Source organism: Equus caballus, chromosome 31 (genome assembly GCF_041296265.1).
Source record: "Equus caballus isolate H_3958 breed thoroughbred chromosome 31, TB-T2T, whole genome shotgun sequence".
Taxonomy (NCBI): Eukaryota; Metazoa; Chordata; class Mammalia; order Perissodactyla; family Equidae; genus Equus; species Equus caballus.
Genome location: NC_091714.1, coordinates 15,421,163 through 15,443,208, shown reverse-complemented (window position 1 = coordinate 15,443,208; position 22,046 = coordinate 15,421,163). Strand labels below are relative to the sequence as shown.

General features: G+C 40.9%; 1 protein-coding gene across 3 annotated transcripts in view; it reads left to right on the top strand.

Annotated features, from left to right (window-relative positions):
* The window catches only part of ESR1 (estrogen receptor 1), a 344,709-nt gene that overhangs the window by 69,821 nt on the left and 252,842 nt on the right, over positions 1-22,046 (top strand). The gene's annotated exons all lie outside the window — the stretch shown is intronic.

The following is a 22,046-nucleotide window of genomic DNA, read 5'->3' as shown; positions in this document are numbered from 1 at the left end:
GTTAGGGAGTTAGAGAAGGCTTCTAGAAAGGTTCGGTCAGTTTTCGCTCTTGTTGCAGTGACATGGGATTGAAACCATTTCGCTAGCTGGTTAAATTCATTAGCAACCGGAGCTGGAGAATGTCTCTCCCTTGCCCTGGTGGTTCTATTGCCACAAAGTTGCTTTGGTCACATTGAATGGCGCCATTTTGGGAAGTCTAACAGCTCACAGAAAACAATGAAGTTGCTGTGGGGTAGGGGAACAAATGGTTTTTCTGAGATAATGAATAACTTTGACATTTTGTTTGAAGTTAAGTTGTGTTGTTTGAACTTTCCTGCCCCTGAACAAGGCATCATATGCGAAGAATGGGTAACAGTTTCTGGATCACTGGGGACCAATTAGTCACGGATGGGTAGTGGCACTGGATGTGGTCTTCTTTTAATGTCTAAAACCGTACGCTGCTTGTGATGGACCCTCAGCTTAGTTTTTGCACAGAATCAGGAGAGCTGGGTTCTCACTGCTTTTTACCACCAATGTCCGTCTGCAGAGGCCTGTGATAATCACAGTGGTTAGAGATAATCAGTTCAGACAGTCTCTGTTTAGGAAAAGTATCCTCCATCCAGTGTTGAACATTTTCAGGGGAAACTGAAAGAAGCCAAAACCTTTGTAGGCCTTTATTGGTACGTTAACAGAATCAGCTGATTAGATGAGCAGAAAAAAACCTGGAACGAAACGAAGTCCCTGTGAACAAGTAAATAACTATACATTTATTCAAACTGCTTTTCTTTTGGTTTGTTTGCTGACTTCATTTCATTGTCATTTTCATTGACTTATCTCTCACCTTATCATAGGAAAATAATGGAATAATAGGGTTGGGGTGGATCTTGAGCCAAGATCTAGACCAACGTATTCCTTTGATTTCAGCAAAGATGGAACTTCAAAATGTCATCTTCATGACTACTCTCTAAGCAGCCAATTCCATCACTGGGCGAGGACTGAAGTGTCAGGAGAGGTAAAAGGAGGAGTCAGGACAAAAAGCAGATGTTAAAAGGAAGGAAATCTCTCACTTATACCCAAAACAAGAGAATTGCTCACTGATGGAGAGAAATACTAGCAAGTTCAAATAGTCCTGGAGGTTATAGCTTAGAGCACTGGGAAGAGAGAAACAAAATCTCCTGCAGGTGATGGATGTTCAAGGCCTGCCCATTCTGGGTGTCAGACAGCACCCGGACTGGGCAGGCCAGGAGAAGTCAGGCCCCGAAGTCTGGTCTAACCAGAAGATGTACTGACTTTTTATGATTTGGATAGCAAGGGTTGTGGGCAGGAAGTGAGTCACCATAAGAATGGACGTGAAAGGTCATTATATCCCAGAAGGGGAGCTGAGGGGAGGATAAGGGATAGATGGGCAATTTTGGTTGAAAGTAGGAAGGTTCAGGACTTTGGAGGCGGGGAAGAACAGGCAAGTTCAAGGAAAGAGGCTGAGCCAGGGTGGATCTGGCAGCAGGAATCAGAAACATTAGTTGGGTGCCTGGAGAACAGAAGACAGGAATGGAGAATAGTTTGGGGAAATAGGGAGCACCCTAGCTGAAAGGGACCAGCACAAGCAGGTAGAAACCATCATACAGAAGTACTAGGAAAAGGAGACAGGTTCAGTTCAGGGTGGGAGGGATGGGTGGGGGCAATACCAATGGCTCTTGCAGCAATTTTATGATGAGAAACACCAAAGCAGAGGCTGGATGTTCTCTGCCCTGTGTGAGCAGACTGGCAGGATCGTTTGGCAGCTGAAGCAAACCATAGAGCTGTGGGTGCTGGTGGCTATTAACTGCCAAGAAACAGCAATGAGTTCTCACTTATTCAGATGGAGGGAAAATGGGTTGTGTTCAGAAGACTGGCCACAAGTCAGGAAAGGAATTTGGTATGGGGAGGAATAAGATGTTGAGTTGATGAGATGGGCTAAGTTGGTAGGTATTCAGCTTTTATGGGAGAGGCAAAAAACGTCCAAGATGGTTTTCTGAGGATGAGAATGGCATCCGAGAAAGGTTAATCCAGGTTTGTGTGGAAGCTAGCTTTGAGTGTGAGAAGCCGGAGGAGGGCATGTCCAGCTCTGAGGTTTGGATTTGTTTTTCCTTTTTACCAATCTCAAATAAGGGCATTGGTTAACATGGTGGCTGTAGAAATTGGCAAGAAGAGGTGAAATTAGCAATTAGGTTATTTCACTGGACACAAATGCTGAATGTTGATGCGAAGAGCAAAGTTGTCGTTAGAAAAATGTGAGGACCAGGAACCACAAGAGGTAAACATAGGCCAGAACGATTAACTCAGAGGAGACGAGTGAGTGTGAGTGCTTAAAATTCGCAATAGATTGTACAAAACCAGGAAATCCACATCTTGACACTTAACTTCCCCAGACAGAATTAGTTCCTGGCCTAATTTCTCAAGGAAGTTTCCACCTTCCTCAGAAAATCATCGACAGCAGCCCTTCTTGAATTCTCCCTTTTTGGTCATTTGAGTTCTCATGGTTAAGCCCATTTTTCTTGTTTTGTGCCCAGTGTGGAGTATAGGATAGCAGACACAGCCCTGAGCTCTTGTATATTGCTAAGAAAAGCCTGTCCCCCACTGCTGTTTTCTTTGAGCCTTGGCAGTTCTCAGTCCTTCCATTTCCTCATATGTTTCATTATTTAACCCAGTGGTTGTCAACCAGCAGCACATTAGAATCATTCAGGAGAGTGATTCTGAAAAAATGTGCCTATGGTTAATTTCCCCAGGATTCTGATTTCATCAGTACGAGGTGGGGCGTGGGCAGGAATATTATTTAAAAGCTCGTCTCATGATTCTAAGGTGTAGCCAGGATTGAAAGCCACTGGACTTTGAAGTTTTCTCTGTACTTCCGAAAAGGTGAAGCCCAGACTTGGGTAGAATTCAAATGAAAGATTGATGTCATTGGTTGTTAATGGCTCAGTCCACTCAACACGTCCCAGGACAGCATTTGGTATCAAAATCACGGGACGAAAATATCGACCCGTGGTCAGCTTCTAACCCTTTATGGTCCTGAAAGTGTTTTTGCTACTTTGTCCCTATCATCACAGTGTAGTAGAAATTTCTAGTTAGACGTTGTCTCATTTTTTACATGATTTTCAAACAAAATGTAACAAAGTTATTAAATATAAGTGGCTGCTAAATATTCAGATTTTGGTCATCGTTGTTGTAGAATGCAAATACTACTGGAGCTACATCTTTTTTTTTTTTGCTTTTAAATCTACGCATTTTTTTCAAACTTGTTTTAAAGTAGAATTTTATATATGGAAGGATCCTTGAAGATTATTTTAACGTAAGCCCTTATCTTTATACATGAGGAAACTGAGACTCCAAAAGATGAAGTGATTTTTCTAAGGGCACACAGCTAGTTAAGGACAGAGAAAGTGAGGCCAGGACCCTGATGCACTGTTTCCCATTCCAGAACATTCTTTCTTCTGCATCCTGCTTCTCCCCAGTTTCCATTCCTTTCTTTGTATTTTCATCTATTTTCTTTCTTTTATTCTTTTGAGGAAGATTAGCCCTGAGCTAACTGCTGCCAATCCTCTGCTGTTTTGTTGCTGAGGAAGGCTGGCTCTGAGCTGACATCCATGCCCATCTTCCTCTGCTTTATATGTGAAATGCCTATCACAGCATGGTGTGCCAAGTGGTGCCATGTCCGCACATGGGATCCGAACCGGTGAACCCTGGGCTGCCAGAAGCGGAACGTGCGCACTTAACCGCTGCGCCACCAGGCCGGCCCCTCATCTATTTTCAACACATTTTTCTAGCTGTTACGCATCCCAATTAGGTAGCAGACAGGTCGGAATGACTTTAACTTTTTATTTAATGGAGCAGAATAAAATATCTTTGTAATAAACAGTGACAAATATTTGTTTGAAAAGTAGTATGCAAAAGATACATTTTTAGGATAGGATATATTCTCCAAATTAAATTTTTAGTGAAACAGCAGAGCTCTTAAGAGTAGCTGGTATAACTGGTTTTGTTGTTACTGTTTTCTATAAAGAAGAGCAGGAAGCAAAGATAAGTAGTACTGAATAAACAATAACAACTAAAATTCTAAAAGATAAGATACACATGGGCAAAGTTCTTTGTTAACTGTAATACACTGTAGAAATGTATGTTATAGTCATATAAATCATGGAATTATGAAAAGTTGGGAACTTGGGTTATTGGGTTCAAACTCGTTTTAAAAATGAGTACTTCAAATTTTGCTCGACTAAAGGTCAACCTACAGCCTGTTGAAATTGGAACTTGAATCTGATTCTCCATCCTTCTTGTTTGGGATACTAAAAAATACAAGAGAAAGAAATTTATCAGTTGTCGTTTTCTTTTTATGAATGTAATATATATTCATATAGAAATGTGAATATAGAATATTAATTATAAGAGGACAAGCATTGTTTGTATTTTTATAATCCAGTTTCCTCACTTTATGCAAGATGATGAGTCTATTTTTGAACAAATTGTTTTGAAGAATACTATTATAACTCAATGTTATAATTGGATTTATTATGCATAATGATTTATTTAGCCATTTCCCCATTAACAGATGTTGGGTTTTTTAGTTTACTTCCAAGTTTTTGGCAAGTGATTCTTAACGAACATCTCTATTTATCTTAATGTGTATCTTAGATTACTTCTTTAAGATAAAAATTTTGAAAAACTATATGACTCTTGAGAAATACTTCCATGTTTCCCTCCAGAAATGCATACATCAATTTAAAAGTGTGTGGAGGTGCCCATTTCACCACTCTGTTATTCTGGCCTCCTTCTATGAATCAGGCTACCTGATATATGACTCGCCTCCAGAAATCTAACCGTTTAAACACAGGAAGTGTAGGTGTGAACGGACAATTACATCCTGAACAAACGTGGGAAAACGTTAAGGATAAATCAAAGTCAACTGAAATATTAAGTACACCTCCAATCCCCCACCTTGTCCCTGTTCTTCCCAATATCTCACATTCAAGCACTCAATTCAAAATAAAACTTAACCTTATTTGCACGACACTTCAGAGTTCTGAGCTAGTGGTTTGTGGCATGGACCGACTTCTCCTCTCCAGCACTACTGCCTTCATGAGGCTGCAGCTGCCTGCATATCATCCTGTCTGCCCTAAAGCCACTACAACTTGTGTGACAACTTATGTTGGGCCGAAGGGGCAAGTGATGGCTGACATCCCGCTCCAATCTGCTCCCCAAACCGAAACATTTGCAAAGGGCTGCACACGCCTGGAAGAAGCGGTACCTTCTGCCAGTTCCCTCAAAAGCAGCAGCAGCCGCCCTGGGGGCCACCTCTCCCTCTCCTGGGGAGATGCTGGCTATTTTGCTGGCTGGAAGAGGACAGAGGATTTGTTGCCAGGAGCCGGATTCTTAAGTGCCATTGGTCCGTGCAGGGCAAGACAGGCAGAGGAAACACTCTCGGAGCTGCAGGAGCCTTGTAAGCCTGGTGTAGACAATAACCAAAATAGGTGGATTCGGAGTAGTCTAACAGGAAATGGTATTAGAATTTCTGTATGTGTCTGTTTAGAAAATAATTGCATATTTCACTTTTCATAGAAAATATATGTGCGTGTGTTTGCATATATTTAAATAAACTCTTTATTTTAGAACAGTTTTAGATTTACAGAAAATTTGTGAAGATAGCAGAACTTCCCTCTATGCCCCGCACTCAGTTTCCCCTGTTGGTGAGATCTTACGTTAGTGTGGTATGTTTATTACAGGAAAGGAGCCAGTACTGATACATTATCATTACTTAAAGTCTATAGTTTATAACAATTTCCTTACTTTTTCCCTAATGTCCTTTTTCTATTCCAGTATCCAGAAGGCCATGTTACATTTTGTTGTTATGTCTTGGCTGTGACAGTTTCTCAGACTCTCCTTGGTTTTGATGACTGTCAATTTTGAAGAGAGCTGGTCAGGTATCTTATAGAATGTACCTCAACTGGGATTTGTCTGTTGTTTTTCTCATGCTTAGGGTTCGATTACGGCTTTTTAGGAGGAAGATCATAGAGATGAGATGCCAATTCTCTTTACGTCGTATCAAGAGTACACACTATCAATATGATTTGTGACTATTGATGTTGACCTTGACCATGAGACTAAAGTAGTGTTTGTCAGGTTTCTTCACTGTCACGTTACTTCCTAGCCCCCTTTCCAGACTGTATTCTCTGGAAGGAAGTCACTAGGCACAGCTCACTCTCAGGGAGTGGGGAGTTACGGCCCTGATCCTGGGCGGTGGAGTATGTACATTTATTATTTGGAATTCCGCATGGAAGAATGTCTATTCTCCCCCACTTATCTATTTATTCAATCATATATTTATGGCAATACAGATTCATGGATATTTATTTTATACTTTGCGTTATAATCCAATACTTTATTTTGTTGTTCAAATTGTTCCAGTTTGGGGAGAAGACACATTTTGAAATATAAAAACACTCTATCAAAGAACTAAGTCAACTTCAGTAACAGGGGAAAATGCTTTATTATTTTCCTAATGCGTCTTATTTATACCATCTTCCATCAAATACAATTCTGATTGCTCATAGTCTAAAAATTGCTGTTTGTTTTCCAATGTGCTAAAATCAGAGAAAAAGTGACAAGTGCTCAAGGCTGAGTTAGGCAATGTGTGACTCAGTGTTAAAGAAATGCTTTCCCCACCTCCTCTCCAAATTTCCTTGATGGCGCATTGCTCCTGGGACAAGGGTAAAACTCTTAATGTCACTATTTTTGGGCTACGTGGTGTAGTCACTGTGGCCACTGTCACCTCCCTCATTGGGTTCCAGTTGCTAGGACTTTTTAAAGTTCCCTTAAGATATTATTCTTCCCACTCAAAAGCTTTTGCATATTCTAGTTTTTCGTTTTAGACAGTACCTCCATGAGAATTCCCCACCCCAAACCTATACCTTTCATTCACATTTTCAGTTGTGGCAGCTGGCAAATCTGAAATTTGTAGGGCAGGCCAGCAGGCTGGAAACTCAGGCAAGAATTAATGCCGCAGTCTTCAGGGAGAATTACTTCTCTGGGAAACCTCAGTTTTTGATTAAGGCCTTCAACTGATTGGATGAGGCCCACCTACATTATGGAAGGTAACTTCAAGTCAACAGAGTGTAGATGTTAACCGTACCTACAGAATACCTTCACAGCAATGCTTAGATTATTCTTTGATTAAATAACTGGGTACTATAGCCTATCCAAGCTGACCTGTAAAACTAACCATTACAGTCAAGACAGAAAAGTGCTATAAGAAAAAATAAAAAACAACATCCCGATGATAGGACAGTGAGAGACTGGAATGGGAAGTGGAATGGGAATGTACTTTAGTTGGGGTGATCATAAAGAGATAGCGTTTGAGCTGAGGTATGGAAAGATAAGAAAGAAGGAGAAGAACCAGTTATGCCAAGAATTTCCATTTCTACAAATTCCCAGATGATACTGATGCAGTTGCCTGGGACCACACTTGGAGGACCATGTTGGTTTAAGGGTGCACTTCTTTTATTACGCAGTTAATTCTAGGAAGGCCCCTTAGCATCTCAGAGTGATCATTTTCCTCAAAATGCCTATCTCACTTGCCCGAGAGGTTGAGAGTTTTGTTGAGAAGGTAGAATCTCAAGAGGAAAGCTTTGAAAGACCCTAGGACCCAGTAAGGATAAAGGCCTGCTGGACGTGAGCACAAGGCTTCCTTGGAGGTGATGCTCCATGCAAATTCCATCAGCTTTTAATGAGTTATGAGGCCATGATTCTAGGTTGTCACTCTGGGAAAGCCACTTAACCCAATAGAGGCTCAGTTCCTAATCTACACAGAGAAGAGATTATAATGGATAAGCAAGTCTGCCACGTACTGGGTTGGCACACTTGTGTGATGAGATTTGTCGGGAGGTATGGTTCAAGTACTTTGTCATCAAGTGATGGATGTGTGTTTTGTGCGAAGAAGGGGTTATTCCTATATCAATGTCCTCTTCACCCTTCCATTTTCTTCCATGAGAGGAAAGTCTTGGTGTAGTAGGGATTGCAGAGAGCCCAGGGTTGGACAGAGGAACGTTCCAGCTTTTGTAAGTCTCACTCTTCAGGTGAGTGGGCAGTGAGGAAAAAGATTGTGACCCATTAAATTAGATGACCTCTAAGATCCTCTCTAGCCCTCACATCCTGTGGTTACCTGGCTTGTCCTCACAGTGTGCTCACAATACTCCTGACTTTGACATAATTTTAACATTAAAGTCCCAAAGCTGCTGCAGATCACAGCTGCTGGAGAAGTAGCTGGTAGTGGTCTGTTTCCTGAGAGAATTTTCCTGATTCTAGTCAGGCGAGGACCAACCTCCAAAGTCGGATGTTCATTGCAAACCCTGCATTTCCAGTTGCACCATTCCCCGTCCAGCAAGAGGCTCGTCTTTCTCGCCCTTGACCCAGTTCCAGGTGAGCTGTGGGGCAAGGAGCTATGCTGGAGAGGCGCTGTTCCAAAAGCTAAAGACCAGGAAGAGCCTGGTACTCTTTTAACTGAATATACTCTTTCTTCATTTCATCCTCACTGGACTTGATTTAGAGAGCAGTTAATGAAGAGCATGCCATTTTCCCCAGTATTGCATTTTTAAACAACACCATCAACAAACAACCATTTATATACACAAATGTTGCTGAAGGAAACATTTGGCCTTATACAAGAGTATAAACCTCTTTATACAAGGATATGAACCTCTTAGAGTGCCTTTTGTTGACTTATTTTAAAAATACGTAATTTGACATATACAGAATTATTAAGGAATTTTATGCTGGTAGACACCAGTCTCTCCTTGAAAATAGATAGCAGAGTGTTGACTTTCCTGGCCCAGAAAATTTCACTCCCATTAGTCTCAACTATCAGTTGTGGGATCCATTTGTTCTATTTATTAAAGGCAGTCGGGGATCTTGAATTTCTTGAAGGAACATAAATGTGACCATTATACTGAAAAGCAGGTCTCATGGAGTCTAAAAGGGGAGTATTCACTGTGCCTTTAAATTTGTCCTTTGGGGCCAGTTGTTTCCCTGGATGAAATGTAAAGCAAATCTCAAGACTTTCTGGTGACTTCTGAGCAATAAAGAGCCTCTAGTCACTAATTAATATAACCAGTCCAATGCAAATATCAAACCGTGCAAGTTTCATTTAATGTTGTGTCACCTCCCCTTTCCCACTTCAGGTCTCCAACAAGCTTGCTGCCTGCAGTGGGATAGAGGGCAGTGGGCCTCTTTTTCCTTCAATCAAATGTGCTCCTCTTTGTGCATCTTGCCAGCTGAATTTCTAATCCCTGCAGGGTTGAAATGGGGGGATTAGGAGGAGAGGAAAGGGACAGGAAATGTTGTGGTGAGCTGGTGTCATGCTTTCTGGGTCTGGCAGGTGTTAGGAGCTGCCTCCCTCTCTCAGGGGCTCATTCCTGGGCTCTTTTGATACACTCTCTCTACCCCAGCTCTTGGTATCTTTCACCTGTGGATCCCTCCATGCAGGTAATGTCACATCCTCTGGCTGGTTATGGATGGTCCCTGCTCAGCCTTGAGAATCAGCAATGCACTTGCTATTGAGGTCACCTGTTCCCTTCAGGCAGTCCTCTTGGGCTGGATCCAAGTTGAACCTCATTGGTTCTCTCTTACATCTGGCCCACATCAACTCTATCCTTCACCTCCATAAACTTTGGGAGCATAGCCCAGTCCCAACACAGCCATCTTTTCTTGCTTGCCATCAGAGTTGTGGGCCAGCATTCTCCTGTCCTTAAGATTTCCAGGTGGATCAGACACAGGAGGCTACTGTCTGCCATTTCTCAGAAGACACTTATCAAGTCTGCTGGTCGTTGTGTTGAGGCTCCTTTCCCAGGGCTTGAGATGAGTGTGCTCATGTTCTGCCTCTTCCACCTGAGGTGGAGGGCAACTCGCAGCAAACAACTTTCTCCAAAAATCCTCTGATTTCCCAACTACCAATCCTTTTATACTCTTGATATGTGAGAGAGAAGAGTGAAATGCCCCTCGCTACCTTTTTCCCCCAAATACTGCATGGCGGTCTTAGACCACTTTGGATTGTGCCGTCTGATATTTAGGGCTCTCAGCCCAACACTGGGACTAAATGGCTCCATTTTAACATTCTGTTTGTGTATATACACCTACATTTGACCAAATAAACATGGTTCAGCTTGTTTAACCTATTGATCGTCAAATCACTTAATTCAGTTGCTAACAAAACTGAAATAACAAGGCCAATCATTCTACCACCAGGAGTCTCCATCATGTCATCCTGGATTGATTCCTGAACTTAGTCTCCACCTTCAAGGAGTTTATAATATTATTTGGCAAATTGGTTTTATAATTGGAATTTCTGGACGTCGAGTAGAAGACTATATAAAGTTGGACAGCAGGAGACTTCCCAAAAGTACCAATATAGGCAGTAAATGCCATAATGATCATGAGGAGTTTATGGTGATTGAGTACAAGTGTTGCATCTGGTCCTGCACAGACAGAGCACCTCCAGGCCAGCTGACCTGCTGCTGGGTGTATCTTATTAGGGGCCCTCGCATCCATTCTGTTCATACCTCTTGACTTTGTCAGCTGTGTGGTGGATCTCTGGCCACTGGGCCACATTGTTACAGAGTCCCTGAGGGTCCTCAAGAGGAGAAGTCCAAGCTGTGGACTGAGCTGGGACTGAAGAATCTCAGAGTGGACTCAGTGTCCTACTGCAAAGAAACTATCTTAAGCTGTTAGGGCAGGGCTGGGACACTTGGAGACACGCGGGTTTCAGGGCACCTGCTGATCAGAACGCGTCTTCTCACCCGTTACTTTTTGAGGAATGGGTATTGTTCCATATTTTAGATAGTAATAAACACCTGGGAAATGCTAAGTGACTCAAAATAACAGGCAAAACACCGAAACAACCTTTTATCTACGTGTAGTTAGACAACAGGTGGAGTAATTTTATTCATTCATTTATTCTCTTCCAATACATTTACTGAGCACATGTGCCCAGCAGTGAGCTAGGGACCCACAAGGATCTCAAAATCTAGTAAGAAGCATAACACTAAAACAATATGTGGGGCCAGCCCCGGTGGGCTAGTGGTTAAGTTCGGCACACTCTGCTTCGGTGGCCTGGGTTCATTTCCCGGGCACAGACCTACACCACTTGTCTGTCAGTGGCCATGCTGTGGTGGCAGCTCACATACAAAAAGAGGAAGATTGGCAGTGGATGTTAGCTCAGGGTGAATCTTCCTCAGCAAAAAAACCCCAAATCAAAAACAATCTGTGCAATTCAAAGCGACAATCCTATACCTACTCCCATGGAGGATTAAATCTATGTGGTTAAGTTGTTAATTTTAGATCCATGTGCTTGTAACATAAAAACACATTTTAAAACATATTAGAGGAATAGGATGGTATCTTTGATGACAGTGTATTTAATTTTCTCTTAATTGATTTCTGAAAATTTGGAATAGGTTAAATTTAACGTGGAAAAAGAGTCTTAGTAAAAAACTTTCTTTGATGTCTATGTTACAGACGAAAAAACATAAATATACGACAGTTGGGTTTTCTTCTAATAGAAAAACAACTATTTGGCTTCTTTTTTGTTGTTGTTGCTGTTGTTTTTGAGGCAGATTAGCCCTGAGCTAACATCTGCCGCCAATCCTTCTCTTTTTGCTGAGGAAGACTGGCCCAGAGCTAACATCTGTACCCATCTTCCTCTACTTTATACGTGGGACGCCTGCCACAGCGTGGCTTGGTGAGCAGTGTGTAGGTCTGCACCCGGGATCTGAACCTGTGGACCCCACGCTGCTGAAGTGGAGCACGCAGACTTAACCGCTGCGCCACAGGGCCAGCCCCAGCTATTTAGCTTCTTTTGTAAACATGAAAAATTTATTATAAATATAAAATTGCTTCTTTCCATTAAAAGTATGTTAAAGGTCACAACCATTGTTTTCCTGTCTCTTATTGGGACCCACAATCTCCAAATCCAGAGGTTGTATTTATTGATATGCATAAGTAGAAAGACTAAAAGATATGGTTAAGGAAAATCGCATGATTCGTGGTTTCAACTTTATTGATAATTTTGTGCATAAAAGGATTCTAAATTAGAGTGTAGACAGGGTGGGCCCTGTGGCTGAGTGGTTAAGTTCGCACATTCCGCTGCAGGCAGCCCAATGTTGTGTCGGTTCGAATCCTGGGCGTGGACACAGCACTGCTCATCAAACCACGCTAAGGCAGCGTCCCACATGCCACAACTATGAAGGACCCACAACGAAGAATATACAACTATGTACCGGGGGCTTTGGGGAGAAAAAGGAAAAAAATGAAATCTTTAAATTGGACTGTAGACGCATTTACCATTTGAGTCCCAACATTTTAGCTGTATATCAAGGCATCTTAATTTCTAATATTTGACAGTTCAGCTTCAAAATATTTCCATTTATTTTTATGAAAGCCACAGCCCTTTTCCTGAAATCATGGCCACAATTTTGTCGACAATCTACCATTTATTTATGGAGTTTAAAATATTTGCTTGTGCTCTACAATGCTTCAGTGCGAGAAAGAGAAGGTGGTTTGCAATGGGTGTAAAAACACTGTAAAATAGTAAAATCTGGCATTTTAACAATTCATTCCAAAAACATACTGGATTCATAAGTGAGTTTCTGTTTTTCAAGTTTACATAGCTTGCTTCTGGTGTCAATGTTCTGCTCCACACCTAAGGTGCCACTACGCATGGTTATTTTTTATCCCCAGGGAAACAGTCCTGATTTGTACTGAATTTCAATGATGTTGTGTTAAGCAAACTATCATTTTGGAATGGTAGCAGGCAAACCTTCAACAACAACTCTTTATTTCATCTAAAACTTTCGGGCCACACAACTCTGGCCCTTATCACACTTTCTGTTACCTTTAATACTCTATTAGCTTGTGCTTCTGGTTCCCAGTAATTGTTAATTACCAAGAAAATAATGACAGCAACTGGGAAGAAGAATGTGCATTTCCTACATCATTGTGTTTAATCTTTGCAACGACCCTTTGAGGTAGGAACTGTTCCAACTTTATAGATCGCCAAGCCTTAATTTGTCCAAATTCATCCAACCTCTAGGTGGTGGAGCTAGTATTCAAACCAAAGCACGTGAAAAGATGGTCAGCCTCACTCACAGTCAGAAAGTACCAATTAAAACTGCACAGAGACACTATTTTGAGAAACATCAAAAAGTTCAAAGATCCACCATATTTGTGAGGATGTGGGAGTTCAAATTGTACAGCTGCTATAGAGTGCATTTTGGCCACATCTACTAAAATTAACATTGCACGTATTTACTCCTGTGAGAACTGACTTTTGTACAACATTTCTAATTGTAGCATAGTTGATAATTGGAAAAATCTGGGAACAATCTTAATTGACATTGATGGGGAATTGGTCAAATAAATTATGGTTCTTCCACACAATGGAATACTATGCAGCCATAAAAAGGGGGAAGATGTTTATGTGGCAAAATGGAAAGCTATCCAAGACATATTGTTAATAAACACAAAGAGTATGGCACAATGGCACAACATAGGGCACATATTACTATTTTTAAAAAAGGATGTAGAAGAATGTGTGTGTGTGTGTGTGTTTTAAATGCATGGAATATCTTTTGAAGGAAACCTTTAAAAACTAGTAAGATCTGTTGCCTCTAGAGACGGGAATTGGTGAGTGAAAGGCAGAGGTGGGAGGACATTTTCTCAATATGGCTTTGGAAATATCATCTAAGGTTTCAAACACAATCTGCATTATATACTTATAAATGAAATTGTAAAATGAAATAATATCTGAAAACACATGACAGGTGCTCAATTAACAGTTATCAGGATTTACCTTAGGCGTCTGGTGAGATGTAGAGATACCAATAAAGAAATCAACTCTAGAGAAAGGATGTTTTTGGATATTTTGGTTGTTGTCAAACTAATCTGAAGAAAAGTTTCAAAAATTGATGATCATGCTCATACTGCACTAGCTTAGAGTGAACAGAAATAATCCTTACTGCCAGTCCAGCTTTCAGAGAGACCAAGGCAATTGGTTTCCTTTGCTAACTCCTTTCCTCCCCATGTATAGACCGGGGTGATAGATAATGAAGCTCTCAATAAGATACAATGCTATTAAAGCCATTGTGAGTGAGGCCCCAAAGGGGTACAGGCTCAGATTCATGAGGTTCTGGTTCAGAGTTTCTACAGAAATTCCTTTAAACAACGTAAAGAGTATATAACTGGAGTTGCAATTGACCAGTGAGAAAATGCTAGATTACCCAAAACAGCAAGCAGGTCAGGGGGGCAAAGGTGGAAAAGTATGTTAAGTATATAGCAAAGTATGAATTTAGGCTGACTGGGAAACATTCATCTGAATGAATGCAGCATTTATTTTCAAGAATAAGCATGTCCAGGTTCATGAGGAAAAGCTATATTTAGTTGGGTCGTTTTTATGCCCATTCTGAAAAAGCTAAATTATCACATCAGAAAGAGTCAGAGATCACATTTTGTGTGAAAGAAAAGCCAACAGAAATGGGACTGATAGACTTAAACTTTTGGGTATTTTATACAAGCATTCAGAAAATAATCTTATTGCTTTTTATGGTCTTCTATCTCTAGCATCACAATATAGTGAGGGAGTAAATTTCAGGTATTGAAATGGTTTCGCCTTTAGTTTTCCTCTGGGAAAATCATTAGTCCCTATGATTTGACTGCTATGGAACGTGTCCTATGAGAGCCATGCCTCTGCCCTGCTGACATGCTTGTGCTTGTTTATTACAGATTATTAATTGCTTACAAAAGAAGAAAGACTGTCCCTGTGAGAGTAAGAAGGACACATCCCTATGGGAATACGAAGAAATTTACTTAAGCTCTGTAGGGGTTAACCAAGGGATGGTTTGATACGGCTCATTCTCATTTTGAATTTCCAAATTTCTTGTGAAAGAAAAGCACAGACTATGTTTTACATGCAGATTCCTCCTCCCTGGCCCTCTGTTTTCCTTTTCATGCTTTTGCATGTCGACAAAGTAGAGATTTCGTTAGTTTAATAAGAATTCCTTTTTTAAAATTCAAATACTTGCCTCTGAGGCAACAATGGAAATTAGTTCAATCAGCTATGTTCCTATCAACTGCAGGCTGAAATTAAGACTTGAGCCGACTGGAATTTTGAAAGGCTGGGGGTTGGGAGGGTGAGGCAATTGTACGACTTGAACTCTGGGCTCCCCATGGAAATCGAGGCCTAAGAATGTTGGGTTGAGGAAGGAATGTCAGGGACTGGGGCTGTGAAAAGGAAGCTGAGCGAGTTGAGGACACACCTGTAAGAGAGAACACATCGGCCGGGCAGGCATCTTTCTCTGCTGTGAGTTTTGATTAGAGTTCTGGGTCTTAGTGGCGTGATCCATGTTGATTAGGGCTGGCCTGCAAAGACCTCGAGCAGAAACAGGCTTGACAGCAGATAAGGATGAGGTAGAGATGTATTGAGGACAGGAAATTGAGAAAAAGGACAGGGTGGAGAAAAGGGAAAAAAATTACAATCTGTACAATTTAATCATTCATCAGTGTTTGGCATAAAAGTTTGTGGGATTATTTTTTTCTTTGTATTTATGGTACAAAAAGCTGCCGGCAAATGTCACTAAAAATAATATCTTTCTTTGAGAATCAACCAAAAATTTGCTGTTAAATTCTTCTGAATCTTTGAGTGTTTATAATCTTATTCCCAATAATCTTTCCAGTTCTTTTAAGAGGCTACAGTTTTCAGGAAGATTAGCACTTTTTGATCATAAAGTGGTTTCCTTGAGAAGTGTGATGGCAAAATGGAAAGGCACTTTAATGTCTTTCAAATTAGATTCTTTTGGAAATTGAAATGTATCAAATAAAGTAAAGCAATTAATTTTTTTGGTTAAAGGTATTACATTCCTCACATTTGTACAATTTAGCAGATACAAGAAGGATTTGAAGTTTTGCTTTAGCTAGAAAGTTCAATTCAAATGATATGGATATGTGTCAGACCTTAATGAACTGTCTTCCGAGAGTAATGAGTGGAAGGTGGATAGCTCATTTCTTCATCTTTTATAAGGCAAGTCATTTCTCTGAACACAAGTTGTTTCAATGTTTTTAACTTATATTCTCAAACACTTCTCCCCATTCCTTTCCTAGTGATTTGAGAATGTGTCTTGTTGCGTTTTCCAAAGAGTTGGGGATTTTTAAGACAGTAAGAATAGCCCACTGAGCCATCAAGATTATGTCTTAATTTGATTATGCTGATAGTGGCCCACACAGAAGAAGAAAGAATGCAGTATCCATATGGAGAGACGAGGGCTGGGGTAGAGAGAAGGATGCATCTTAGATTTGAAGACCCAGATTCTAGTCCAGCTCCTCTGGTTGTATGACCTCCAGCAAGACTCCTCTGCCTTTCTGGGCTTCAGTTTCGTTATAAATACAATTGGACTTGACAATGCATAAAGGGATCATCAATTATAATAGCCTATTAAGATAAGAAATGATAAAAAAAAAACTGAGTTGTTCCAGAAAATATGAATCTGCTTCCAAATTTTTCTGTAAGTTGTGGTTCTGAATTCTAGCCATGATATTCTTTCCTTGTGAGTTAAGTTATTGAGGAAGTCAGTCAACAATGCAAATATGATATCTAGGAGGGGCTTAAACATTCATTATTCAAATAGTATTTATTGGGGGCCAACTAAGCATCAGGCATTGTACTAAGCAATGGACTCATGACTTGGAAAAAGACAATCCTTGTGTATCTTTTTGTGAATTTAAAGATCAGTGAGAGGATACAGAGAAATACATAGGAAATTCCAACAGCGTGATAAGGGCTATAACCAGGGGTGTTTAGGGAGCTCTGGGCATTCACAGGAGAGGCACTCAATAGGAAATCAAGGAAGGCTTCCTGGTGGCTGTGATGTCTCAAGGGAGACATGAAGGATGAATGGGAGTAAGTTTGATCAAGAGGGATGGGAGGAAGATTCCAGGCAGAGTAAATTGCGTATGTGAATATTTAGACACAGACAAGAGTCCAGAGGGTTTGAGGAACTTGAAAGTAATTCATTATGGCAGGAGAACAGAATCTGTGGGCGAGTGGGTGGGAACTGTGGAGAAAGCAGAATAATAATTCAAGTTCTTTTACTCTGGATGAAGGTAACTCCTGTAATGTGGAGAATGGATAGTGAAACAAAAAGGCTGGAAGCACAACTTGGGAGAGAGGATAGTGGCCTGAAAATAATGACGATGAGAAAAGGGAGTAGACTCAAAAGAGATCAAGGAGATGGATATAAAAAAGATTTGTGATAGATCAAATATAGGGAATGGGAAAGAGGGTCAGAGCTGAGGGCTGGATTTTTTTGGCTTGTACAATTACATGAACAGCAATGCCATTTGCTGAGATAGGAAACAGAGGGAGGAGTAGATCTGAGGAGAAGATAAGTTAATTTTGGAAAAGTTGAGCTTCAAATGGCTAGTAAATAGTAGGCACTCAATGAATATTTATTGAATGAATGAACATGCAAGTAAAAATGTCTAATAGCTATCTGGAAATGTGAATCTCCTGACCAAGAAAGAGATCTCAGTCGGAGATTTCTATTTTTACGTCTTCGATGTACAGATGAAACTGAAAACCCTGGGATTGATTGAGATCATCCGGGGGAAGGACTATAGAGGAGACAAGGGGGCCTAGGGACTGAACCCAGACAAATACCAGCACCTGAGCGCAGACGGGGCAGAGATGCTAGCAGAAGAAGCTGAGTAGAAGGAGCCATTAACATAGGACTAAACACTAAACCCCTAGAGGTAACCTCTGTGATGACAGACATACTTGTTTAGCTCATTTTTGGGGTGCCTGCTATGGATTGAATTGTGTCTCCTTAAAATTTACACAATGAATCCCTAAGCTCCAATGTGACCATCTCTGAAGATAGGGTCTTTAAGAGTCATTAACAAAGTCATAAGGGTGGAGCTCTAATCCAATAGGACTGCGGCCTTATAAGAAGAGAGAGCTCTCTCTGCTATGTGAGGACACAGGGAGAAGGCGGCCATCGGCAATCCAGGAAGCGAGCCCTCACTAGAACTTGACCACGCTGGCACCCTGATCTCAGACTTCAGCCTCCAGAACTGTGAGCAAATACATTTCTGTTTTTAAGCCACCTGGTCCACGGTATTTTGTTATGGCAGCCTGAGCTAATTAAGATAGTGCCCGACACTTGGAAATAGTCCTGGTAAATAGTAAGCAAACAATATTTATTTTATTGATTACAATTGACATATGACATTGTATTATCAGTATTTTTTCAGTCAATGGAATGAATGAGTCATTCCTTGGCATGCCCATAAATATATCACTTCTCTGAAATGGTGTAATTTTAATTGAGGGGGTTGGGAGAGAGGAGGAGCATTGGCTAGCATGAGGGTCCTGGGTACTTAGGGAGAGTGAGAGGGAGCGGGTTATCTAGATGAGTGTGGTAACAAAAGAGGAAGAAAGACCTGAAAAGTCTCAAAATGCACAAATCTTTTTTTTTTTACCATTTGGCTAACACTGGTTCTGAAATTGGGTATGGTTCTTGGTTAATTATTGGGTGTGTGTGTGCATGTGTGTAAAGACCCTCCTTAACATTAGAGAGGACTATTTGAGTCAATGTGAAACTAGGCACAATCTGGATATTGCTCTCCACAGAGAAGTAATACCCCAAGCTGGCAATGAGATTCCTCACGTAAACAACAGATACAGGAAGCAAGAGGGACACAGTGTAATAATAATTGAAATAATTGAAATTCTTTTATCACTCATGGTACTTATAGTGGAATTACTTTCTAAATTGTCTTCTGCCACATGCAATACAGGTAAATTATGTAGAAAGATTCTAAAATATTAAAAAATAATTTCTAAGGAAATGTAAGATGCAAGTTACTAAATTTTATTAAGCTGGTGAATTAAATCTGAATCACTGGCTGATTCACAATAAGGAGTAGCTGTTCTCCCTGACAACCCCAAATTCAAACTACCTCCATCAAATCCTGGGTGGGAAGCCAGGAAATGGCATCTGAGGTTCTCAGGGTCTGTGAGAATAAGGATCTTGGGCTCGATTCTTGGTTTACAAATTACGCCTTTTTTTGTTATTGTTTTGGAGTGGCAGTAGGGAGAAAAGGCTGTTTAGAAGCATAGTGAAGACTCTTGATTCCATTTGGCTTTTCATTAACTTGTATTTTTGCAGGCTTAGGTAACAGGTGATCATGTAAAACCTGTTATACTTAAAAAGGTCCATGAAGATAGTGTTGGTAAAATTCTGTGGCCTAGAGGGAGCTGATCCCAGGGAGAAGGCTCTGGCTGAGAGAAAGATAGCTCTGTACCTTGATGCCCTGGAAAGCTGCATGCACAGCACCTGACTAGTTGTGTCATTAGTTGGAAATGGGGTATAGGTCCTCCAATATATAAGAGGTTATGGTCCACATTCTGGGCCAGGAGGCAAAATAAATCTATGGTGATAAAAAACAGAATAGTGGTTGTCTAGAAGGGCTAGGGGTTGACTAGAACAGGGCATGAAGGGAACATTCTAGGGTGATGGAAATACCCTGTGATTTCATTGAGATGGTTGTTGCATGGGCATATCCACCTATCCAAGCTCATTGCACTGTATGCATAAGACATGTGCATTTCACTGCATATAAATTTTATCCCATAAAACAAAAGTCAAAAGCCAGTTGAAAAAAGTCTGGGAGCTAATCAAAAGCCCTTAAAACAAATACTCTGAACTATTTTTAAAATGAGCAGAAAGTTAAAAGGAAAATTTTCATTTTAGTTCCACTTTAGAGGAAAATGAATGGTGTCAAATAAATGCTCAAAGACAAGCTCCCAAATGGGGCATTTATAATCAAAATAATGATCAGTTTGAACCTAGCTAACCTTCATGTCTCAGAGTGAAGGGACCATTTCTAGTAATATAAGCTATTTTGGAAATATTTCCACATTTATTTTCTTTCGTGTTTCTGTTGGAGGAATAATGTTTTTGTAAATGTAAAAAGCTTTTAATGGAGCTAGAGAAGAAACTATGTTTGGTCATAATATTATCTGGTTACAAACTAAAAATTCAGAGCTCTCTTGTGAATCACGCTGCCAAGAATTGCAGCCTTAACCTCCAGATTGTATGAATTTGAATTTTGACTTTATGGCCTCAGTCAGTATGGACACACAAAGATCATCTTTTAGCAAAAACAGTTTTGAAAAATAGTAGAACATTACATGGGAAGTTAGCTTTCAGAGATGGTTATCCAGGTAGATGTAATATTATTTTATTCTTTTAAGAATCTGGATTAATAAATTAACCAATATTTGATGACCTAATATGACACAGTGCTAGGCACTCAGAGAATTCCCAAATACCTCTATGCAGACCCTGTCCTCAAGGAACTTCTGAGCAGGAGGAGGGTGTAAAAAATACATAAACAACTCTAATTCAGGGAAGAATGTAATAAATGCATGAGAAAACTCTAATTCAGGGAAGAATGTAATAAATGCACGAGAAATACCATTGGAGTTCAGGGAAGAGGAAATTCCCTTTGAATGAGGAACAAAGGAAGGCATTATGAATGGGGTGGCAGTTGGGCTGGACCTTAAAACAGGGTATGCCTTCCACTGACAAGCCAGCAAAATGGGGATCATAGGCAGAGAGCATCATCAGGAAAGCTCTGAGTGCTTGGAGTGTCAAGTTTTCACTTGGCCAAAGCATAGTCTACATGTCGGAGGAGAGACACTAGACAGGATAGTCATAGGAAGAGAGGAAGCCCTGACTTTGAGGAAGCAATGACTCGGGTGAAGGATGGAACCGAGAAGATGGATCCTGAAGGAATAAAAACCAAGAAAATAAAAGACAGCAGAATCGGGGAAGAAGTGGGGGGAAGGAAGAAGCAGAGGTCCCGAGGAATCTCTTACAACAGGTAAGGTAATGAGGGGCGGAAGCAGGGTCATAGAACCGGAAGGAAAAGGGACAGATGGCAAGGCTAGAATGCTCTGGAATATGACAGGCAAGGGAATGACAGCCCTCAAAGAAGACTGTGAAACTTTAATCTGGGTGACTGGAGGGACAGTGACGGTGTTCACAGACGGGAGTTGAGAGGAACACCATTTTGGGTGGTGAGAGAATGGTGACTCATCTTTTGAACAAGCCAGCAATGCCCAGGAGACTGCTGGAAAGCTGGGTCTGGAGATACACTTAGGGGTGGAGCTAGAGAAACAGACTTGATCGTTTTCGCCTGTGAGTGCCAGGACGTCAGGGCAGGGTGTGAGGTCATCCAGTGTGACGGGGTGGAGAAAGAAGAGGAGAGAGCTGGGAGATGGACTGTGAGGTTGTTTGGCAGAAGCACTGGAAGAAAATTGGCAAGGTTCAACATCCTTTTCTACCCTCTATCACCAAGCCTGAGGGATGAATCTTACAAAGGAGAAGAAAGAGAATGCCGGAGAGAAAGTGTTCCAGAAAACTGCCTTTATTGGACATCTTGGAGTAACTTTGATTGTTAGCCTGATAATAATCGAAGTCTATGAAGAGAGAGCTAGACTTCCTGTCCTTCTTACACTCAAGGGGAAGACCTGCAGATTCCTCATCCTTTCTTTCTTCCTCCTTCCTTCTTTATTTCTCTCCTTCCTCTTCCCTTCTCTCTCCTCCCTTCATTGCACCATTTTGTTTCATTTTGGACGGGCCTCGTGCATGGGTGGCCACGTTGACCCAAACGAGGAGTTAGGATTCACCATCGTCACCCGCATACAAAGGATAACTGGCTTACTTTTCAATATTTGACTTTATTGCTGATTGTGGAGAGGGCTCCTCTGTGCTCCGATATTATGGGCCTTTAAAGTACAAGATCTATTTTTGCATTATGACATCATTAACATTTTTGTAATTTTTGGAAAAATAACTTTTTACTTCTTTCTTTGTACTGGTCTAAAGAGCCACTCATAAATCTCTTAGTAACTGCATAGGGTCCCATGGCCAGAGACTGGCCACTCCTGGCATTGCGATTAGGGTCATTTAATACCCAAGGCAGTGACT